This window comes from Culex pipiens, chromosome 2, assembly GCF_016801865.2.
Source record: "Culex pipiens pallens isolate TS chromosome 2, TS_CPP_V2, whole genome shotgun sequence".
NCBI lineage: Eukaryota > Metazoa > Arthropoda > Insecta > Diptera > Culicidae > Culex > Culex pipiens.
The window spans coordinates 74458860-74483057 of record NC_068938.1 but is presented as its reverse complement, the minus strand read 5'-3'; positions in this window follow the sequence as shown (position 1 = coordinate 74483057).

Sequence of the window (24198 nt, the reverse complement as noted above, 5' to 3'; positions counted from 1 at the left end):
GAGTGACCACTAATCGTTAAGTGGTGCGCTACGCAACTGATTCATAAGAATATGGGCAAGTGGGGTGGAAAGCTGTAAAAATAGGAAAAAACAGTACTTTTTACGATTTGCAAAATAAAAAACAAATTGACTTTTTTATTAGAACGATCAGAATATGTCCCAAAAGTTTGCATATTATGTTGTAAAACATGGCCTTTATCGTGTTATCTTGGCACACGTGAACTTTGGGCTTAACTAATTTTGGCTCTGATTGTAGTTTGGCACAGCTTGCAAATTCAACCAAGTTTATAAGATTAATTTTAGTCAGAATGACCAACTCTCTGGGACTTTGATGAATGATGATTAATCTTTTTTTAATTTGAGTATTTCTCTGAGTGTCTGGTCATTTGATTTTTTTGCATTTTTTAATCTGACTCAAATATTTGGGTGCCTTCCTTATGCTACTCAAAGAAACCATTTTGCATCATCAGTTTGTCCATATTTTTTCAGACAAATTTGTTAGCTGCAAAAAAAAAATGGTGAGCAAAAATTCAAAAACTTTTATCTTTTCAATCTGATCGATTTGATGTATTCGGCAAAGTTGTAGGTAGATGATATGATCCAAGATATGATCTATTGAAAAGGTATTTAAAAATGCCTAAACAATTTCTGAAATCCCAAAAATCTCTGGACGTAATATTTGAAAATCCCCTTGCCCAATCTCCGGAACTAATGGTCCAGCTTTTCAAGTTTCAGCTTTTAAAAATTAAACATTCGTGAAATTTTTTTATCCCTTCGAATAAAATATTTTACAAGTTTGGCTTGTCCAAAGAAGTCTTCGACAAAGTTGTAGATGTAGTTAAGGGGTCATCCATACACCACGTGAACACTTTTCACTTCAACATTATTTCATACTCTTAATGTCAATAAATTTTTAATTTCACCTCAATGATTTTGTGAAGTAGTGACGCGCCGGAAATAATGTTAAAAAAAACATTTATTTTGAGAAAGAAAAAAAAGAAAAATAAAAAAATGTATTTTAATTTATTTGAATTTAAATGTAATGACATTGTAATTGTATTGCAATGAAAAATCCTGTCATCATTTACTTAAAAATTAAAGTTTCTTTGGTCAATGCACATATTGTTGCTTTTTGATTTGTTAATACTAATTTAAATCCTTTAAAAATATTGGCAACCATATTTATTAAGCTTGAAGTATGTGCTTATATTTCAGAAAAAAATTATGCAAAATTATTCTGAAAATAATACGCAAAATTGATTTATGGCAACCTTGCAAACGCGTTTCATGCTTAACAAAATATGTTTTTTTGGTGATTCTAAAAAATAAGATAAACTTCAATTTGTAAACGTAGAATGAACTGTTTCTTTGTTTGAAATTCAAATTTAGTTTTCTTTAGTACATTTATAGCCAACAATTAAGTTTTTTTCAAATAATTCACATTTTTCGGAAATGAAAAATTTTAAATTCTCAAGCAAAAAATTGATTTTAACAAATATATATTTAGAAGAATTTTGGAACAAAAATATAAATATTCAAATCAAACAACAAAAGATCCTATTTTTTGTTATAAAAGGATAATTAAAAACCTTATTCTATGTTTTAAAATGATATTCAATTGAACAATTTTCAAACACCATAGCGGGCCTGATGAAATGGCTCGCGGGCCGGTGTTTGGTCAGCCGTGTACTATTTTTTCAATAGACATTACATTTCTTCGACACATTTGATATAGCTTTTTTTCAATTTGAGGACCTTTGAGTAACTTAACATTTTTTTCCATCGATTGAAATTCCATAATATTTTTTGTCAGTCTGCCCAAAACTGGATTTCCACTTCTTTTAATTCTGTATCTTGAGGAATTATTTTTTTTCATAGATTCATAGATCTCATTAAATCTATTTTGAAAATTTATTTTGAATAAAAATAACATAGTTTTGTTATAAGAATTATTTCTGAAAAAAACCGAGATATTTTTGTAAAAAAATTATCAAAAATGGAAAATCAATTTATCAGGAAATGGTTACAGATTTTGTGTCAAAAAACATGATTAATTTTATCCCAGAAATGATGAATTTTCATCAGTTTTTGATGAATATTCATCAGGTTCACATTTTTACACATTTTTTATGTAATATTACTCAAAAAAGAGGTAATATTCAACCTACCAAATTTTCAACGTTTCAAAATTCAACTTTTTTTCTGTGAATATACTCAAATTACTTATTTTATATCCAGAATGTTTTCAAATCACCCTTAATTTTCCACAACAGATTTCACGATAACATTTCGTCTTGGAATGAATTGTTAATTAAGGTCTCTCAGAATAATATTGCCATTCCATCTTACGTGTGAATTTGATGATTCTAAACTTCGTCAAATTGGTATCTTGTGATATTTTGCAGATTTAGATGTAACTTTTTAGAATCATGATTTTAAATTGTACAAGTCCTGTTTTTTGCTTTTGCTGCTTTTTTAAATATATTGTTAACGTGAACAAGTTAAAGACGGTTTGTTTTTTTCAAATAGTATTTTTTGCAAAACATCGAAATCATTTTCATAAAACATTTTTGACTTCATTTTTTCAGTTGAAATTGAATACTTTTCGATATAATTAAAAAAAAATGAATTCATGATTTTGTTTTAATCTGCTTGACATAATAGTAGTTTATGCAACAAGTTGCAAAAAGAGGATTTTTTCAGCACGAGTCGTACATTTATCCAACGAGGTTCACCGAGTTGGATAAATACGAAGAGTGCTGAAAAAATCAGGTTTTGCAACGAGTTCCATACAACATTTTTTGCAATTCCAAAAAACACACACTGAATGAAATTTTATGTCAAATTTTCATGTATTTTGTCAATAAATCGTTTAAATCAAAAAAATGTTGAAAAGTGTTACTTTTCGAAAAAAGTGCTGAAAAGTGTTGCTATTCGATTCTGTTATTTTTGGTACAGAAAAGTAGGCTATTTCGTCGTTCAAGAATGACAGGAAAAAAAGTAGTTTCACGACGGAATTGCAAAAAAATATTTTTTGCAATTCCGTCGTGAAACTACTTACTTTTCCTGTCATTCTTGAACGACGAAATAGCCTACTATTCTGTTCGAAAAATAACAGAATCGAATAGCAACACTTTTCAAAATAAATGCTGAAAAGTTCTACTTTTCAGCACTCAAATGGGTGTTTCGAAAAGTAACACTTTTTTTTTCGAAAAAAGTGCTGAAAAGTGTTGCTATTCGATTCTGTTATTTTTGGTACAGAAAAGTAGGCTATTTCGTCGTTCAAGAATGACAGGAAAAAAGTAGTTTCACGACGGAATTGCAAAAAAATATTTTTTGCAATTCCGTCGTGAAACTACTTACTTTTCCTGTCATTCTTGAACGACGAAATAGCCTACTTTTCTGTACGAAAAATAACAGAATCGAATAGCAACACTTTTCAAAATAAATGCTGAAAAGTTCTACTTTTCAGCACTCAAATGGGTGTTTCGAAAAGTAACACTTTTCAACATTTTTTTTGATTTAAACGATTTATTGACAAAATACATGAAAATTTGACATAAAATTTCACTCAGTGTGTATTTTTTGGAATTGCAAAAAATGTTGTATGGAACTCGTTGCAAAACTTGATTTTTTCAGCACTCCTCGTATTTATCCAACTCGGTGAACCTCGTTGGATAAATGTACGATTCGTGCTGAAAAAATCCTCTTTCTGCAACTTGTTGCATAAAATACTATTTTAATCTTTGAAATAAGTTCTAGCATTTCAAAAGGTCATAAACAACTTAATTTCTAGCTTTTGAAGACTGTCTAAGTTTGAATGATTTCCAATGTCAGAAAATAAAACGAGTAAAAATATTTTCATTTTTTAGAAGCAACACAACATTTCTGATAATAAATTGGATGTTCATGTTAAAATATTTCAAACGGTTACTATTTTGGTCTGATAACCCAATAATTGCAAAATTAGCTATAGAACTTGGCGGTCATCTCACTTGCAAATCGATTGACCACTACACTCTACCCTTATGTCACGAGAAAAGCTCCCTAGTTCTAAACCTCCAGACCTACGACGATTCCGACGACGACGGTGTGAGACAATCTAATTGCGCAAAGATTATATTATAGTCGGTGACCGGGGCCAATTGGGTCATCGTTCGGCTCTTAGAGAGATCGTACAAATTCCAGTTTTGAGTGGCTGTTCTGTAGGTGACGCGTGTGTGTGTTTGGGTGATGCAGATGAATGGTGTGAGTCTATTTCACACAAACAGCCCACAACATACACACACACAAATATAAAATGCCACCGGCAATGAGGAAATTTAGTGGGAAACTGCAAGAACTGCGGCGGACGTTAATCACACGTCCGTAATGTCGGTTCTTGTATACCAGCCCGTAGAGCTCGGTGGTGTGTCTCTACCTTCGTCTAGCTGCAAAGGTCTGCTGGCTGACTGGTGTGGACCCAGTCAAGCGGATATCAATACGGTACGGCACTCTGTGGGGTGTGTAGAATTCCGCTCTCTTTTGGGTCTGCTGTGGCAAGGAAAAGTACAAGACAATCTGGTTTATTTATAACGCAACCACCCTCCGATAATAGGACTTTGGCCCGGTGTTGCTGCGGTCGTGTAACATTTCGATATAAATGCACTGTACTGTGATTTAAGGGTTGGGAAAGCGAGCTTTGGCCGGGGGGTTGGGTTCATGGTAGGGCATTAGAAATAATTTAAATAGGTGCCATTTTTATGATCTGCTAAAAAATTGCAGTAAACCTTGTTGCAATTCGTTGCATAAACTACTATTTCAAGGGCAACAAGTCCTTGAATCATCATTTGGCATCATGTAAGAGATGCAGAAAAGTGGTTCGACTGTGATAACACGATGTGGCTAGGCATTAATTAAATTTCCATTGCCATGGGCACTCCGCAAACCTGTTACAACACACAACCAGAGAGATGACGCTAGAACTGATAGAAGCACTAATGACATGTTAGCAGAATGTGAATTTAAGTGAAAAAAAATCCAAGTTTTTGAACTAGCCCCTGAAGTCAACAAAATTCTAATTAGCCTCGCAACACAATGCTTTTCAAAACCATAAACTAAATTTATGTTACATCACTCAATCGCTTCATTAGCAAACCAGCCCGTAATCAAACGAACACAGATTACGTATTTCCAGTGAAGTAGAGTTATGCTCTCCGGGATAGATTTGCAAACGGGAACAGCTTTTGTTGTGGTTTTTTTATAATTGTGCAACGTAACACAGGCTATCAAAGCTTCTAGCTGCGTATCGAAGTGAGAAAGAGATTATGACGGTAATGAAAATGGATTTTTCTGTTTTCCATCGATCGATGCTACGACCGTACATTTCAACCACGGGGTAAGATCTGTCTTTATAATGCACATCATTTTTGTGACAAAGGTACCTAATTTAATATTACACAATTTTTGTTCTCGAGCAAAAATACTTCAATCTTGCGAAGAGCAACCCGGTCTTCCATCGCTGCTGTGTAGACTTTGGTTAAACCAGTGTTTCTCAACCGGTGAGGCCATTCTTGGGGGGGAATGAGGATTCAATAAAAATTCAATTGCTTTAAACGGATTTACAAAAATAAAAACATATATCATTATTTGGCAATTTTATGCAACTTTCAGTTTCTTTGATTAGTAAGAACGACATTAGTTTTTTCCTAAAATTTCATGTTTAGGACAGTTCTCTAGAAAAAGTTGGGTTTTGAATATTATTATAGAGTTTATGATTTTTTTTTTTCATTTCTGGGAATTCTATTTATAAAAAATGCTGTGATTTTTTGCAACTTTCAAGCTTAGAAAAAAAAAACGTAATCATCAAGTAATATTTTTTGTGAGTTTTTGTGTTATAAGAAACATTCCAAGCATTTTTTTCATACACCATTATTTCTTTATGATTATTAGTAGAACACTGAATTGCATATTAAACAAGAGTTTTGTTTAGTGAAAATAAACAGAAACAAATGGAACTGTCACAAGATATTTATTGTGAGATTTATTTAATTATATATGATCAGTTAAGGCCCTTGCAAATATTTTTTGAAGTTTATGTCCCTCGACTTTGACAAAAAATAAAAAAAAGTATAAAAAATAAAATTACGAGCCATGGTTTCAACATTTTAATGAAAAAAGTGTTTTAAAATTTATTATACACCTGTCCAGTTGTTTCGCCATCATTAGTTTCCAAAACATCTAAGTATTGACGAAAATTTTATTTTTTGCGAAAAATATTTTTTTGCGGTGCTGTACATTGGAATTTCATAAAAATTCAAAACATTTTTAACAAGCCCAAACATGCTAAATATGATTATCAATGCAGAAAAATGCATTTTAGATTGTTTTCATTTGATTAGACTTCTATTTTCATGGAAATTTTGAAGTTTTTTGGAAAAATATTTTTTTGCCCCCTGATTTTTCAGACCAATTTTTGAAAATCAGCCAAGGGGGGAATGGAACGCAGAAGGTTGAGAAACACTGGGTTAAACCTTCTAATACGCAGTTCTCTAAGATTACGCGAAAAAAATCCCAATTTTAATCATTTGAGCTTGTTTTGAGCTATAGACGAGCTATAAGACGAGCGTTTTGTTTCACGAAAAGCAATGACTTGAAAAATAGAGTTTGTCAAAAAGTATCGAAAATGTACAAAAAACATACATTTTTTATGTAAGTTGCTCTTGTCCATCATTGACAAAAACCTCGTGTTATTTCTGTTTCAAAAAATAATTTTATCAGAAATAAATCTTGACATGAAATTTGTTCACATTAGAGTTGAAAGAAATACAGTTTTTTCATTTAAATGTTAAGTTTTCAAAGTTAAGATAAATTTAACCTTCACATAAATATCGGAAATTGCCGAGAAATTTACAAATTTACAGGAAAACGGGTAATATTTTATTCACGGGAAATCATTGGAATCGAAAGTAATGAGTTTTTATAAGTTTTATCCTATTGGCCCTCTTATCAATCGATGGAAACTACTGGTCAGACAATCCGAGTGAACCCATTGAAAAAAAATTGTTAAGATCACGATTTACATATTGTTTGGCCCTATTGAAATGTAAGTCGTGATTTATTTTTTTTAGCATGAATATATAAATACAGCAAAAATCCGATGGTAAAATCGCATGCAAAAGCATGCACATCACCTTCGTCAAAATAAACACTCAATATTACACACTGCATGTACAATTTTTGCAAACACAACAAAGTTGCAACCGACGTGATTCAAACCCAGCTCCAACAGTAAGGACTGGCGCCTTAGCCCACTCGGCCATCAGACCGATAAAAAGTTGTAAGAATATACGCATATATGAGCTTGACATTTCGGACAAGTAGATTTCCCATGCTACATATTTCAGGGTGTAAAATCACATAATATTACATACAATAATGCAATATTTATTTTACACCCAGGCCTTTTACGCGCAGCTGGATTACTACTTTTTTCACTGTGTAAATAAAAGAACAGGCAAAACATCAAATAGTGGGAGTACTCGGGCAGGCGGTAATAACAAATTCATGCCATTTCAATAACAAATATTGTTAAAATAACAGAAAATGTTACCCGAGCAGGGGTAAATAACACGGGAATACCAAATTTTGGTATTACTTGAGCAAATAACAGCGACCAAAATGTGCCCTTGGTTGCCCAGTAATAGATGGTAAAATACCATGAAATCATACCAAAGTCTTGTATGTGGAAGGGCACAACAATACCAAACCATGTTATTCCAAGGGTAAAATAATACCTCAAAATAAAACCATTTCAATACCAAGTTGAGGTCTTCTGAATTTTTGAACATTGCTTGAATACCAAAACTTGGTATTGCCATGGTTTTATTTTGAGGTATTATTTTACCCTTGGAATAACATGGTTTGGTATTGTTGTGCCCTTCCACATACAAGACTTTGGTATGATTTCATGGTATTTTACCATCTATTACTGGGCAACCAAGGGCACATTTTGGTCGCTGTTATTTGCTCAAGTAATACCAAAATTTGGTATTTTCATACCATTTTTAGTGCAGCAGTTGCAGTTAGTGAAAAAACGGAAATTATTCATATGCAACAGCCAAATCTACTCACCTGATGATTCCATGTTGTTCTTAGTGATATTCTTCACCACACCGAATGCATTTGTCATTGATGAACGGCCTGTGCATGAAGTTCTTGAAGATTCTGAAAAATAACAAGATTGAAAAATAAGTGTTATTAAAATAAAACTGGATTGAAATTAACCAAAATTCAATAATCTTTCGATTGACTCGTTTTTCAAAGTATTTGGTTTTTTTTCAAGTCATTTTAGCGCAAAATTTATTATCTTGTCCAAATTGGTAAAAAAATCCCATAGTTTCAGAGAAAATTGATAAAACACTGTAATACCAAAAGAATACAAAAATGTGCCATCCTGACTTAGAAAATTTTCCACAATTTCAAGTCATTTCTGTAGGGGGTATATAAAAAATGTTTAAAATCAAGTTTGAAATTTCCGGTTTTCAATGAAAGCATTCGCTTTGAGACATCATTTTAGTGCAAAATTAATTATTCTGTCAAAATTGGTCAAAATTTTCCCATAGTTTCAGAGGAATTTGATAAAACACTGTAATACCAAAAGAATACAAAAATGTGCCATCCTGACTTAGAAAATTTTCCACAATTTCAAGTCATTTCTGTAGGGGGTATATCAAAAATGTTTAAAATCAAGTTTGAAATTTCCGGTTTTCAATGAAAGTATTCGCTTTGAAAAATCATTTTAGTGCAAAATTAATTATTTTGTCAAAATTGGTCAAAATTTTCCCATAGTTTCAGAGGAATTTGATAAAACACTTTAATACCAAAATAATATCAAAATGTGCCATCCTGACTTAGAAACTTTTCAACAATTTCAAGTCATTTCTTTAGGGGGTATATCAAAAATGTTTTAAATCAAGTTTGAAATTTCCGGTTTTCAATTAAAGCATTTGCTTTGAGACATTATTTTAGCGCAAAATTAATTATTTTGTCAAAATTGGTCAACATTTTCCTATAGTTTCAGAGGAATTTGATAAAACACTGTAATACCAAAAGAATACCAATATGTGGTGTTCGACCATTGACAAATTCTGCAATTTTGCAATATCAAAACAATACCTTTAATTGGTATGATAGCACATTTTGCTCTTGCATAATCCTTAAGACAAATTTTAAAGGGTCAAGGAATACCAAAATTTGGTATTGATACCAGAGAAAGGTATTATTACGCATTTCCCTTGTTATTTACCCATGCTCGGGTATTGAATCTTCTTGAAAAATCCATTTTTGCATAAAGAATTCATAACAGTTTATGTTATCATAACAAGATTTGTTATTGGTCTGATATTGGTTGAGAGCCAAAACAACCTTGGAATAACAATTGGCGTAGTATTTTCCAATATCAAAAAATGTTATTCCCACGTTATTTTCGTCTGCTCGGGTAGATTATAAAACTAATTAGGCCGTTGCTATTATTTTAAAATTATGAGCCATGATTTCAACGACATAAACGGTGACATTAACTTTGAAAAATATTTGTAACGGCCTTAGACATATAAAATCAAAACTTAACTAGATTAGAGAAGATAAAAATACATAACAAAACAAATAGAAATACCTAGATCAACTAGACCAACAGCAGCTTAAATTTTCCTTTTAAAAATTTAAAATATATAAAGAAACTTTTAGGAGAAAAATGCTATCTTAGATAAAGCTTGAAAATGTTTATGATTCCAAATGACAAACTTGAACCAATTTCAATACCATCAATCAATCGATCTTGTACAATAAATCTGTCTTTTTACACTGCATCAGTCCTCATTATAAATACTAGAGAAAAAAACCTCATCCAACTTTCTGCATCGTAACCATTTGCATGGCATTTAAACCACTTTTCCACACTTTTCGCATACACGTACGTATTATTCATATAGTGGTGTGTGTGAGTGGAGAGCGAAAAAGTATAACACACCTGCAGAAGCCAGACAATTAAACGGTTACGCAAAACAATGCATAACAATACTGCGACCTTCCGTGGCCGGCTAGGGTTCTGCCTTAGGGCTTTTGTTCTAGAGCACATTCATAAACTCATCACTTTTAATAGTTCTCCAGCTTGTGACGTTGTTAATCAATTTGCTTCTATATCACATTGAAAGTTGGTTGAAAAAAGGTTTTTTTTATTATTATTGAAAAGTTTTAATACTAACATTAAGAAAGCCTAAGGTCATGCTTTTTCCCCGCTCTGCGCCAATGCGAAATCACCACCGAACCACCTTGACGGAGTTCAACTTTTTCCACATCTTACGCCCCAAATCTAAGCCGATGCCTTTTTTTTACGACCGATCCGTCATTTGCTATTGAATTCCGAGCCGTATGGACTCTAACCTACCTCTGTCTCACGCAAATCGGTTCCTCGGCGACGACGGCTGCCAGTTTTATGACCAAATAAACGGAGACCCGTGATCTTGTTAAGCACTGCCGTTATTTTCGTCTAGGCTGGCCACAGACTGTCCTTAGCCTTAACCTCAAATTTGCGTTTCGGAAGGATCCATTAACCTTGCGTTAGCTGGTTATTGCAATTGGAGTTATTGTTCACCTGTAAACGCGTGAAAGGGGAAGCTTACTGAAGTCTTATTTGAAATTTATTCGAACATTGATTTTTGGTTTAAGATTATCATTAAATTTAATGTTGTAAAATTTCACAATAAAAATATAAAATTTGACAATTTTAGCAGCAATTACCCTATGTCTCTCAAAGAAAGGTGAAGGAAAGGGTCCTAGGTCGGTTAGTGCCCGTGGGCCTTGTCATAATGCCGACTCTGGCGTCTGGCGTTTTACGCAGTGGAATATTATTCAATTAACCTTACCGTATCGGTTTTCAGTGTCAGCCGGCCGGCATCGGCATATTTAACGGTCATACTCTAGAAGAAAGCGAATGTTTTTAGAAACAATGAAGAGCTTTTTTTAAACTTTTGAGAAAATTTAGATTTCTCAAAATCTCTTTTTGTTAGTTAGTGTAATAAAACGTTGTTGATTTTTGTTTTGTATCTAGCAAAGTTGCGAAATTGCTAAATGTATGCAATAAAAAATGTGTTTATTAACGTGAAGACTTCCATCATTGCCATGATTTTTCGTTCAAAGATAGAAATTTTGCGTCGCTATTAATATTTTGACAAAATTCCTTCTACAAGTTGTTTAGAGTAGTGCCCTACACATGCTGATTCCTTTTGGTAACGATTATCCCATTCCTTGCAAAGTTATGGAAATCGTCAGTAATCAATGATTGCCAACTTGGACGTCAATGATTGTACCAGAAAATTATATAAATTTTGAAGCACAATTGATTTAGATCAAATTTTTTTCAGTGGCAAGGCAACAACCGGCACATGCTGATTCCTTTTGGTGCTGAAATTCCTTAAATTGAATTCAATACAGAGAATTTCAGAGTGATGATAAATTTTCTTCGAAAATGATCAACGGCTTCACCTTAAGGACAATGAGCATTTTCAAGGTCACGAAAATAATGGTTTCCCCCTATTTTAAACACAACGTTCAAGAACTATTAAATCTCGCTCATGACCAAAACTTCAACTCATTCTCGTTTGACGTCTTCTCAAAATCCAAAACTCTATTTCGTCAAAACCGGTGCGGTGGTGAGCAATTCCTCTTCAATTGGCCCGCAATTATAGCTACTTCTAGAATCGTTTTCACAACAATCCGTTTTTTAACACACCATCACGAGCGGTTGCAAAAAAAACAGCTTAAATCAGCACAAATGTAAACCCAACGCAACGAAAAGCGACTTCCCCCGACTCAGCTGGGCTGAGCTCTATCGAGGGGATTGAGGTTTTGCAGCGTGACTGCGTTTCAAATGTAGGTGGCGCCAAAATGAGGTTACTTGCCTAAAATCGTATGCCTTTCTGCCGATTAAAGAACAAAATCGCTTATTTCTCATGATTCCCTGCATCAATCTTAATGAAACTGGTTGCAAAAGACGAGAAAAATTTTTTGCTTTAAAATAATGAACATCATTTTTTGGGCGCGCAAAAATTTGTGACCTTTTTCTTTAAAAAACATGTTTTGGAACACGAAAAAATGAGTTTCCCTGTATATATCAAGGAAATAACCAGTTATATAGTTGATAACAGATGTGTTAACGTATATTCAACAATTTGTATTGATTTTGGACAGACTTTCTTGCCAAATAGTCCAAATTACTATCTTTTTCTAAATTTACAGTTTTCTCATAGAAAAATCAAACAAATATTGGAAAGTTATACACCAAATTGTTGGAAATAATTTTTCTCATCCGAATCTGGCATAATTTTTATAAAAATGTTGATTAGGAAGGAAAAAACACATTTTTTCTAAAAATCATAGGTTTACGCTATTTGTTCATAGGTGGCGACACGCGTCTTTTAGCTTTGCTGCAAATTCTCTATAGAGAATTTGCAGCAAAGCTAAAAGACACGTGTCGCCACCTATGAACAAATAGCGTAAACCTATGATTTTTTGAAAAAATGTGTTTTTTCCTTCATAATCAACATTTTTATAAAACTTATGCCGGATTCGGATGAGAAAAATTATTTCCAACAATTTGATGTATAACTTTCCAATATTTGTTTGATTTTTCTATGAGAAAACTGTAAATTTAGAAAAAGATAGTAATTTGGACTATTTGGCAAGAAAGTCTGTCAAAAATCATTAAAAATTGTTGAATATACGTTAACACATCTGTTATCAACTATATAACTGTTTATTTCCTTGATATATACAGGGAAACTATTTTTTTCGTGTTCCAAAACATGTTTTTTAAAGAAAAAGGTCACAAATTTTTGCGCGCCCAAAAGTTGATGTTCATTATTTTAAAGCAAAAAATTTTTCTCGTCTTTTGCAACCAGTTTCATTAAGATTGATGCAGGGAATCATGAGAAATAAGCGATTTTGTTCTTCAATCTAGCAGAAAGGAATACGATTTTTGGCAAGTAACCTCATTTTGGCGCCACCTACATTTGAAACACAGTCGCGCTGCAAAACCTCAATATGATTCACCACTACCATTCTCCAGGGGAGCTTGCAGAACGGCGAAGATCTTGAACGGTAGACAGCCATAACTTGTGGTGCTGTGCTGTGGTGGTATTGGTGTTTGATCGTGACTGAACCTCCTGGTTACGGCAAGGTTCGGTTCCGAGATAAGATCTGTTTCTTAGGTTTGAGATGTAGATTTATCTATTTATTGCAAACAACTGTACAATTTTTAATGTCCAACCGTAAAACGGCAGAACTCGATTTCAACCCTGAGATATTTAAAAATAAATCCGTGCAATATTGACATACTTCATACGAATTGTAATTTCGATCTGGTCGTGCTATTTTGACACAGCCTGCAATTGCGACAAGTAGCTGAAGAGAATTTAATAAATTTAATTAATGTCAGTGTCGCCACTTTTGCGTGCATGTCAACATTTTAAACGAACCCATTTATTATGAGTCGATTACGAGCTTCTTGTTGAAAATTCATTTTAGAGTAGCATTTTTTAAATCAGCTGAATCTCCTTCCTTGCGAGCTGATACCAACAGCGTCTCTGATATCACCGTTTTGCCACCTTCCTTGAAACATGCAAATCAACCCGGCCACGATCAAGCGGAGTTCTGTAATTGTCGGAAGGTTGCGGTTGTTCGTGTTACTCCTGCGGTAAGGCGTGTGCCTCGCTCGGTATCAGGAAACAATTTGAGCCGACAAAGTACTGAGCGTGAAGAAGGAAAGGAAGTCGAAGAAGATGATGAGAGTGTCTTTAGAATCCACACATCAGCAGTTGAGATAGTCCAGTTTGAGCCAGATGTGTCTTAAAGCTCGGGATGCTGATGCTGATAAAGAGGTGCTCTCATTCGGAACAGCTCGTCGACCTGATCTGACGCTGCTGGTTGGACACTTGAAGCTTGTTGCTGATGTTGCTTGGGATCGGGCTTGGAGGTGCATTCAGTTGGAGCGATCGTTGAACTTTGGTATTCTATGCTCCGATAGAGGAAGCGAGAGAAGGAGAGACGCGAGGAGCGTGAAGATTAAGTTGCCCCGGCATTACTTGGCTTGTTGGCATTTTGCTGGGATTTTCAAGAACAGTGATTTTTTAAGCATTTGCACGTGATGTACGAGTGGTACAGGTATGCTAATATTGGTGGGGATGAAGAAATTAATCATTGATAAGAGCAATTCCAGCCCAAAACAGGATTTTTTATGTACTTTTTTCTCGACTTGGAAAGGTAGGCATTTTATGTTCCCTAAAACATATCAAAAAACAAAAAAATCCAAAATAGTGTTTTTTTGCAAATCATGTTTTAGTGACAAAAAGTGTAATTAAAAATCACCAAATTTTTTTTACCGTGTATCATTTTTTTCAGTGTAGTCCTTATCCATACCTACAACTTTGCCCAAGACACCAAATCGATCAAAAAATTCCTTCAAAAGATACAGATTTTTGCATTTTCATAAGGGCAACTCTCTACGAAATCGGTCGATTTCGACCATTTTTATTTTTTGTATTTTTTGATTTGACTAAAACTTTGTGGGGTCCTTCCTAGGGGTTAATCACTTCGAGTATACTGCATACGCGTATCATACGCACATAATATTCTCATTGTCTGCATACCGTATTGACGATATAGACCCCATATTCGTCATATTTGAGGTCATATGTACCCAAATATCAGCTGTATATTTTTTTCAAAAAGATCGGAAATTTTCACGAATGTTTCATATTATAACATTGAAAATCGAACCATTAGTTGCTGAGATATCGTCATTAGAAAATGGTGGGTTGTTTTGGTGAGAATTAGAAAACTTCAATTTTCGTGTTTCTTATTCTTATTGCGGCTCTATCTCAGCAACCCGAGGTCCAATCTTCAATGTCTCTTAGACAATTTTATAGCAAATTTTCTGAACTTCTAAAAAAAAAATATTTTTAGAGATGGTCACTTATGGTCACTATTTTAAAAATCGAAAAACAGCAAATATTTCGCTAAAATCAAACTTTCGGTGGCTATATCTTGAAAACGGAGCCCTTTATTAAAAAATCTGTGAAGTACTTTTCGATTGCAAATTCAATTTTGAGCATGAGCATGAGCATGAGCATGAGAGATCACCCATGGTTGCCCCTCCGTTGCTGAACAGAACCGTAATATCCTTTCAGCACTACTGATTATAGGCTTCGACGATCTAGTGGTGTTTCCCTTATCAACAGCATGTATGAATGCGCTGAAAAGATAAAACACCATGATTGCCAAAACAAGATCAGTTGCGAATAGGTAGCAGTCATTGGCCACCAACGGCGCCCGCCATGTCAGTTTGTAGATCTCGATTTTTAGGGACGGGAATGTTAGTTAGCGCAGGTTGCTACTAGGGCAGCTGATTTACTCTGTGCTTACACCCCACAAGCGCCAGGAACCTGAAAATTGGTTAGTAGGATAGGGTGTTTGGTCAGGATTCATCATAGAAGATGATGATGCGACCCAAAATCATAGTGTTTGTTGAAAGGTATTATATTTTATTCTCAAGGCAAACAATCGGTTGCTGCGGATGAGACATTTCCCGTTTAACTGTTGTTAAATTTTAAATGAAATGGTTTAATCTTAGACAGCCGGCTGTGGAAAGATAAAACCAAATAATATTAATTTATAAAATGAGGTGTTAAACGCAATGCTGCAATGATAGCGTAGTCTGATTTTTAATTATATAATCATTTAGTTCATGAATTTGCAACGGAATAGACGCGACGAACTCAATCATCAAGTGCCTTCCGATCTTCTTTCTGTTAGCTAGATAAGGTATTGATTTTCGTTGCCTCTCGAGCTACGATGCTATGGAGAGGGCTTAACACACAAACAACCGACGTCGAGCCCTCCGAGCTACGGAGCTATGGGAAGGTCTTTTCAACACAAAAAGACTCGCGCACCACACGACGTTCTTAATGAATCAAAATAATTTTGCTGCGCGATAAACCTAACGAACTTAGATCGTTTTTATCGAAAACTATATCACAATTCACGACAAAAATGCGAAACAAAAGGCACACACAAAAAAAAATCACTTTTCACTCCGAATATTTTTTTATTACGACCACGCGCTCCCTTTGCCAATTATGCTCTGATGACGCTGCATTTTCGGAGGGTAATCTTCTCCTCGCAGCGCACAATTCACGACAAAAATGCGAAACAAAAGGCACACACAAAAAAAAAATCACTTTTCACTCCGAATATTTTTTTTACGACCACGCGCTCCCTTTGCCAATTATGCACTCAGCGACACAAAAGAGACGGAAAATAAAACGAAAAAAAAAAACAGGATTGCGCGTCCACACAGGCACCGCACTACTGATGCCATTATTTAATTATAATGACCAATCACCCCATGTACACAAATAGCGACACAAAAGAGACGGAAAATAAAACGAAAAAAAACAGGACTGCGCGTCCACACAGGCACCACACTACTGATGCCATTATTTAATTATAATGACCAATCACCCCATGCACTCGAACAGCGACATAAAAGAGACGGAAAATAACACGAAAAAACAGGACTGCGCGTCCACACAGGCACCGCACTACTGATGCCATTATTTAATTATAATGACCAATCACCCCATGTACACAAATAGCGACACAAAAGAGACGGAAAATAACACGAAAAAACAGGACTGCGCGTCCACACAGGCACCGCACTACTGATGCCATTATTTAATTATAATGACCAATCACCCCATGTACACAAATAGCGACACAAAAGAGACGGAAAATAAAACGAAAAAAAAACAGGATTGCGCGTCCACACAGGCACCGCACTACTGATGCCATTATTTAATTATAATGACCAATCACCCCATGTACACAAATAGCGACACAAAAGAGACGGAAAATAACACGAAAAAACAGGACTGCGCGTCCACACAGGCACCGCATTACTGATGCCATTATTTAATTATAATGACCAATCACCCCATGCACTCGAACAGCGACATAAAAGAGACGGAAAATAACACGAAAAAACAGGACTGCGCGTCCACACAGGCACCGCATTACTGATGCCATTATTTAATTATAATGACCAATCACCCCATGCACTCGAACAGCGACATAAAAGAGACGGAAAATAACACGAAAAAACAGGACTGCGCGTCCACACAGGCACCGCATTACTGATGCCATTATTTAATTATAATGACCAATCACCCCATGTACACAAATAGCGACACAAAAGAGACGGAAAATAAAACGAAAAAAAAAAACAGGATTGCGCGTCCACACAGGCACCGCACTACTGATGCCATTATTTAATTATAATGACCAATCACCCCATGCACTCGAACAGCGACATAAAAGAGACGGAAAATAACACGAAAAAACAGGACTGCGCGTCCACACAGGCACCGCATTACTGATGCCATTATTTAATTATAATGACCAATCACCCCATGTACACAAATAGCGACACAAAAGAGACGGAAAATAAAACGAAAAAAAAACAGGATTGCGCGTCCACACAGGCACCGCACTACTGATGCCATTATTTAATTATAATGACCAATCACCCCATGCACTCGAACAGCGACATAAAAGAGACGGAAAATAACACGAAAAAACAGGACTGCGCGTCCACACAGGCACCGCACTACTGATGCCATTATTTAATTATAATGACCAATCACCCCATGTACACAAATAGCGACACAAAAGAGACGGAAAATAACACGAAAAAACAGGACTGCGCGTCCACACAGGCACCGCACTACTGATGCCATTATTTAATTATAATGACCAATCACCCCATGTACACAAATAGCGACACAAAAGAGACGGAAAATAAAACGAAAAAAAAACAGGATTGCGCGTCCACACAGGCACCGCACTACTGATGCCATTATTTAATTATAATGACCAATCACCCCATGTACACAAATAGCGACACAAAAGAGACGGAAAATAACACGAAAAAACAGGACTGCGCGTCCACACAGGCACCGCATTACTGATGCCATTATTTAATTATAATGACCAATCACCCCATGCACTCGAACAGCGACATAAAAGAGACGGAAAATAACACGAAAAAACAGGACTGCGCGTCCACACAGGCACCGCATTACTGATGCCATTATTTAATTATAATGACCAATCACCCCATGCACTCGAACAGCGACATAAAAGAGACGGAAAATAACACGAAAAAACAGGACTGCGCGTCCACACAGGCACCGCATTACTGATGCCATTATTTAATTATAATGACCAATCACCCCATGTACACAAATAGCGACACAAAAGAGACGGAAAATAAAACGAAAAAAAAAAACAGGATTGCGCGTCCACACAGGCACCGCACTACTGATGCCATTATTTAATTATAATGACCAATCACCCCATGCACTCGAACAGCGACATAAAAGAGACGGAAAATAACACGAAAAAACAGGACTGCGCGTCCACACAGGCACCGCATTACTGATGCCATTATTTAATTATAATGACCAATCACCCCATGTACACAAATAGCGACACAAAAGAGACGGAAAATAAAACGAAAAAAAAACAGGATTGCGCGTCCACACAGGCACCGCACTACTGATGCCATTATTTAATTATAATGACCAATCACCCCATGTACACAAATAGCGACACAAAAGAGACGGAAAATAAAACGAAAAAAAAACAGGACTGCGCGTCCACACAGGCACCACACTACTGATGCCATTATTTAATTATAATGACCAATCACCCCATGCACTCGAACAGCGACATAAAAGAGACGGAAAATAACACGAAAAAACAGGACTGCGCGTCCACACAGGCACCGCACTACTGATGCCATTATTTAATTATAATGACCAATCACCCCATGTACACAAATAGCGACACAAAAGAGACGGAAAATAAAACGAAAAAAAAAAACAGGATTGCGCGTCCACACAGGCACCGCACTACTGATGCCATTATTTAATTATAATGACCAATCACCCCATGCACTCGAACAGCGACATAAAAGAGACGGAAAATAACACGAAAAAACAGGACTGCGCGTCCACACAGGCACCGCACTACTGATGCCATTATTTAATTATAATGACCAATCACCCCATGTACACAAATAGCGACACAAAAGAGACGGAAAATAAAACGAAAAAAAACAGGATTGCGCGTCCACACAGGCACCGCACTACTGATGCCATTATTTAATTATAATGACCAATCACCCCATGCACTCGAACAGCGACATAAAAGAGACGGAAAATAACACGAAAAAACAGGACTGCGCGTCCACACAGGCACCGCACTACTGATGCCATTATTTAATTATAATGACCAATCACCCCATGTACACAAATAGCGACACAAAAGAGACGGAAAATAACACGAAAAAACAGGACTGCGCGTCCACACAGGCACCGCACTACTGATGCCATTATTTAATTATAATGACCAATCACCCCATGTACACAAATAGCGACACAAAAGAGACGGAAAATAAAACGAAAAAAAAAACAGGATTGCGCGTCCACACAGGCACCGCACTACTGATGCCATTATTTAATTATAATGACCAATCACCCCATACACTCGAACAGCGACATAAAAGAGACGGAAAATAACACGAAAAAACAGGACTGCGCGTCCACACAGGCACCGCACTACTGATGCCATTATTTAATTATAATGACCAATCACCCCATGTACACAAATAGCGACACAAAAGAGACGGAAAATAACACGAAAAAACAGGACTGCGCGTCCACACAGGCACCGCACTACTGATGCCATTATTTAATTATAATGACCAATCACCCCATGTACACAAATAGCGACACAAAAGAGACGGAAAATAAAACGAAAAAAAAACAGGATTGCGCGTCCACACAGGCACCGCACTACTGATGCCATTATTTAATTATAATGACCAATCACCCCATACACTCGAACAGCGACATAAAAGAGACGGAAAATAACACGAAAAAAACAGGACTGCGCGTCCACACAGGCACCGCACTACTGATGCCATTATTTAATTATAATGACCAATCACCCCATGTACACAAATAGCGACACAAAAGAGACGGAAAATAAAACGAAAAAAAAAACAGGACTGCGCGTCCACACAGGCACCGCACTACTGATGCCATTATTTAATTATAATGACCAATCACCCCATGTACACAAATAGCGACACAAAAGAGACGGAAAATAAAACGAAAAAAAAACAGGATTGCGCGTCCACACAGGCACCGCACTACTGATGCCATTATTTAATTATAATGACCAATCACCCCATGCACTCGAACAGCGACATAAAAGAGACGGAAAATAACACGAAAAAACAGGACTGCGCGTCCACACAGGCACCGCACTACTGATGCCATTATTTAATTATAATGACCAATCACCCCATACACTCGAACAGCGACATAAAAGAGACGGAAAATAACACGAAAAAACAGGACTGCGCGTCCACACAGGCACCGCACTACTGATGCCATTATTTAATTATAATGACCAATCACCCCATGCACTCGAACAGCGACATAAAAGAGACGGAAAATAACACGAAAAAACAGGACTGCGCGTCCACACAGGCACCGCATTACTGATGCCATTATTTAATTATAATGACCAATCACCCCATGTACACAAATAGCGACACAAAAGAGACGGAAAATAAAACGAAAAAAAAAACAGGATTGCGCGTCCACACAGGCACCGCACTACTGATGCCATTATTTAATTATAATGACCAATCACCCCATGCACTCGAACAGCGACATAAAAGAGACGGAAAATAACACGAAAAAACAGGACTGCGCGTCCACACAGGCACCGCACTACTGATGCCATTATTTAATTATAATGACCAATCACCCCATGTACACAAATAGCGACACAAAAGAGACGGAAAATAAAACGAAAAAAAAAACAGGACTGCGCGTCCACACAGGCACCACACTACTGATGCCATTATTTAATTATAATGACCAATCACCCCATACACTCGAACAGCGACATAAAAGAGACGGAAAATAACACGAAAAAAACAGGACTGCGCGTCCACACAGGCACCGCACTACTGATGCCATTATTTAATTATAATGACCAATCACCCCATGTACACAAATAGCGACACAAAAGAGACGGAAAATAAAACGAAAAAAAAACAGGATTGCGCGTCCACACAGGCACCGCACTACTGATGCCATTATTTAATTATAATGACCAATCACCCCATGTACACAAATAGCGACACAAAAGAGACGGAAAATAAAACGAAAAAAAAAACAGGATTGCGCGTCCACACAGGCACCGCACTACTGATGCCATTATTTAATTATAATGACCAATCACCCCATGTACACAAATAGCGACACAAAAGAGACGGAAAATAAAACGAAAAAAAAACAGGACTGCGCGTCCACACAGGCACCGCACTACTGATGCCATTATTTAATTATAATGACCAATCACCCCATACACTCGAACAGCGACATAAAAGAGACGGAAAATAACACGAAAAAACAGGACTGCGCGTCCACACAGGCACCGCACTACTGATGCCATTATTTAATTATAATGACCAATCACCCCATGTACACAAATAGCGACACAAAAGAGACGGAAAATAAAACGAAAAAAAAAACAGGATTGCGCGTCCACACAGGCACCGCACTACTGATGCCATTATTTAATTATAATGACCAATCACCCCATGTACACAAATAGCGACACAAAAGAGACGGAAAATAAAACGAAAAAAAAAACAGGATTGCGCGTCCACACAGGCACCGCACTACTGATGCCATTATTTAATTATAATGACCAATCACCCCATGCACTCGAACAGCGACATAAAAGAGACGGAAAATAAAACGAAAAAAAAACAGGACTGCGCGTCCACACAGGCACCACACTACTGATGCCATTATTTAATTATAATGACCAATCACCCCATGCACTCGAACAGCGACATAAAAGAGACGGAAAATAACACGAAAAAACAGGACTGCGCGTCCACACAGGCACCGCATTACTGATGCCATTATTTAATTATAATGACCAATCACCCCATGTACACAAATAGCGACACAAAAGAGACGGAAAATAAAACGAAAAAAAAAAACAGGATTGCGCGTCCACACAGGCACCGCACTACTGATGCCATTATTTAATTATAATGACCAATCACCCCATGTACACAAATAGCGACACAAAAGAGACGGAAAATAAAACGAAAAAAAAAAACAGGATTGCGCGTCCACACAGGCACCGCACTACTGATGCCATTATTTAATTATAATGACCAATCACCCCATGTACACAAATAGCGACACAAAAGAGACGGAAAATAAAACGAAAAAAAAAACAGGATTGCGCGTCCACACAGGCACCGCACTACTGATGCCATTATTTAATTATAATGACCAATCACCCCATGCACTCGAACAGCGACATAAAAGAGACGGAAAATAAAACGAAAAAAAAACAGGACTGCGCGTCCACACAGGCACCACACTACTGATGCCATTATTTAATTATAATGACCAATCACCCCATGCACTCGAACAGCGACATAAAAGAGACGGAAAATAACACGAAAAAACAGGACTGCGCGTCCACACAGGCACCGCACTACTGATGCCATTATTTAATTATAATGACCAATCACCCCATGCACTCGAACAGCGACATAAAAGAGACGGAAAATAACACGAAAAAACAGGACTGCGCGTCCACACAGGCACCGCATTACTGATGCCATTATTTAATTATAATGACCAATCACCCCATGTACACAAATAGCGACACAAAAGAGACGGAAAATAAAACGAAAAAAAAAACAGGATTGCGCGTCCACACAGGCACCGCACTACTGATGCCATTATTTAATTATAATGACCAATCACCCCATACACTCGAACAGCGACATAAAAGAGACGGAAAATAACACGAAAAAACAGGACTGCGCGTCCACACAGGCACCGCACTACTGATGCCATTATTTAATTATAATGACCAATCACCCCATGCACTCGAACAGCGACATAAAAGAGACGGAAAATAACACGAAAAAACAGGACTGCGCGTCCACACAGGCACCGCACTACTGATGCCATTATTTAATTATAATGACCAATCACCCCATGTACACAAATAGCGACACAAAAGAGACGGAAAATAAAACGAAAAAAAAACAGGACTGCGCGTCCACACAGGCACCACACTACTGATGCCATTATTTAATTATAATGACCAATCACCCCATACACTCGAACAGCGACATAAAAGAGACGGAAAATAACACGAAAAAACAGGACTGCGCGTCCACACAGGCACCGCACTACTGATGCCATTATTTAATTATAATGACCAATCACCCCATGTACACAAATAGCGACACAAAAGAGACGGAAAATAAAACGAAAAAAAAAACAGGATTGCGCGTCCACACAGGCACCGCACTACTGATGCCATTATTTAATTATAATGACCAATCACCCCATGTACACAAATAGCGACACAAAAGAGACGGAAAATAAAACGAAAAAAAAACAGGATTGCGCGTCCACACAGGCACCGCACTACTGATGCCATTATTTAATTATAATGACCAATCACCCCATGTACACAAATAGCGACACAAAAGAGACGGAAAATAAAACGAAAAAAAAAACAGGATTGCGCGTCCACACAGGCACCGCACTACTGATGCCATTATTTAATTATAATGACCAATCACCCCATGTACACAAATAGCGACACAAAAGAGACGGAAAATAAAACGAAAAAAAAAACAGGATTGCGCGTCCACACAGGCACCGCACTACTGATGCCATTATTTAATTATAATGACCAATCACCCCATGTACACAAATAGCGACACAAAAGAGACGGAAAATAAAACGAAAAAAAAAACAGGATTGCGCGTCCACACAGGCACCGCACTACTGATGCCATTATTTAATTATAATGACCAATCACCCCATACACTCGAACAGCGACATAAAAGAGACGGAAAATAACACGAAAAAACAGGACTGCGCGTCCACACAGGCACCGCACTACTGATGCCATTATTTAATTATAATGACCAATCACCCCATGCACTCGAACAGCGACATAAAAGAGACG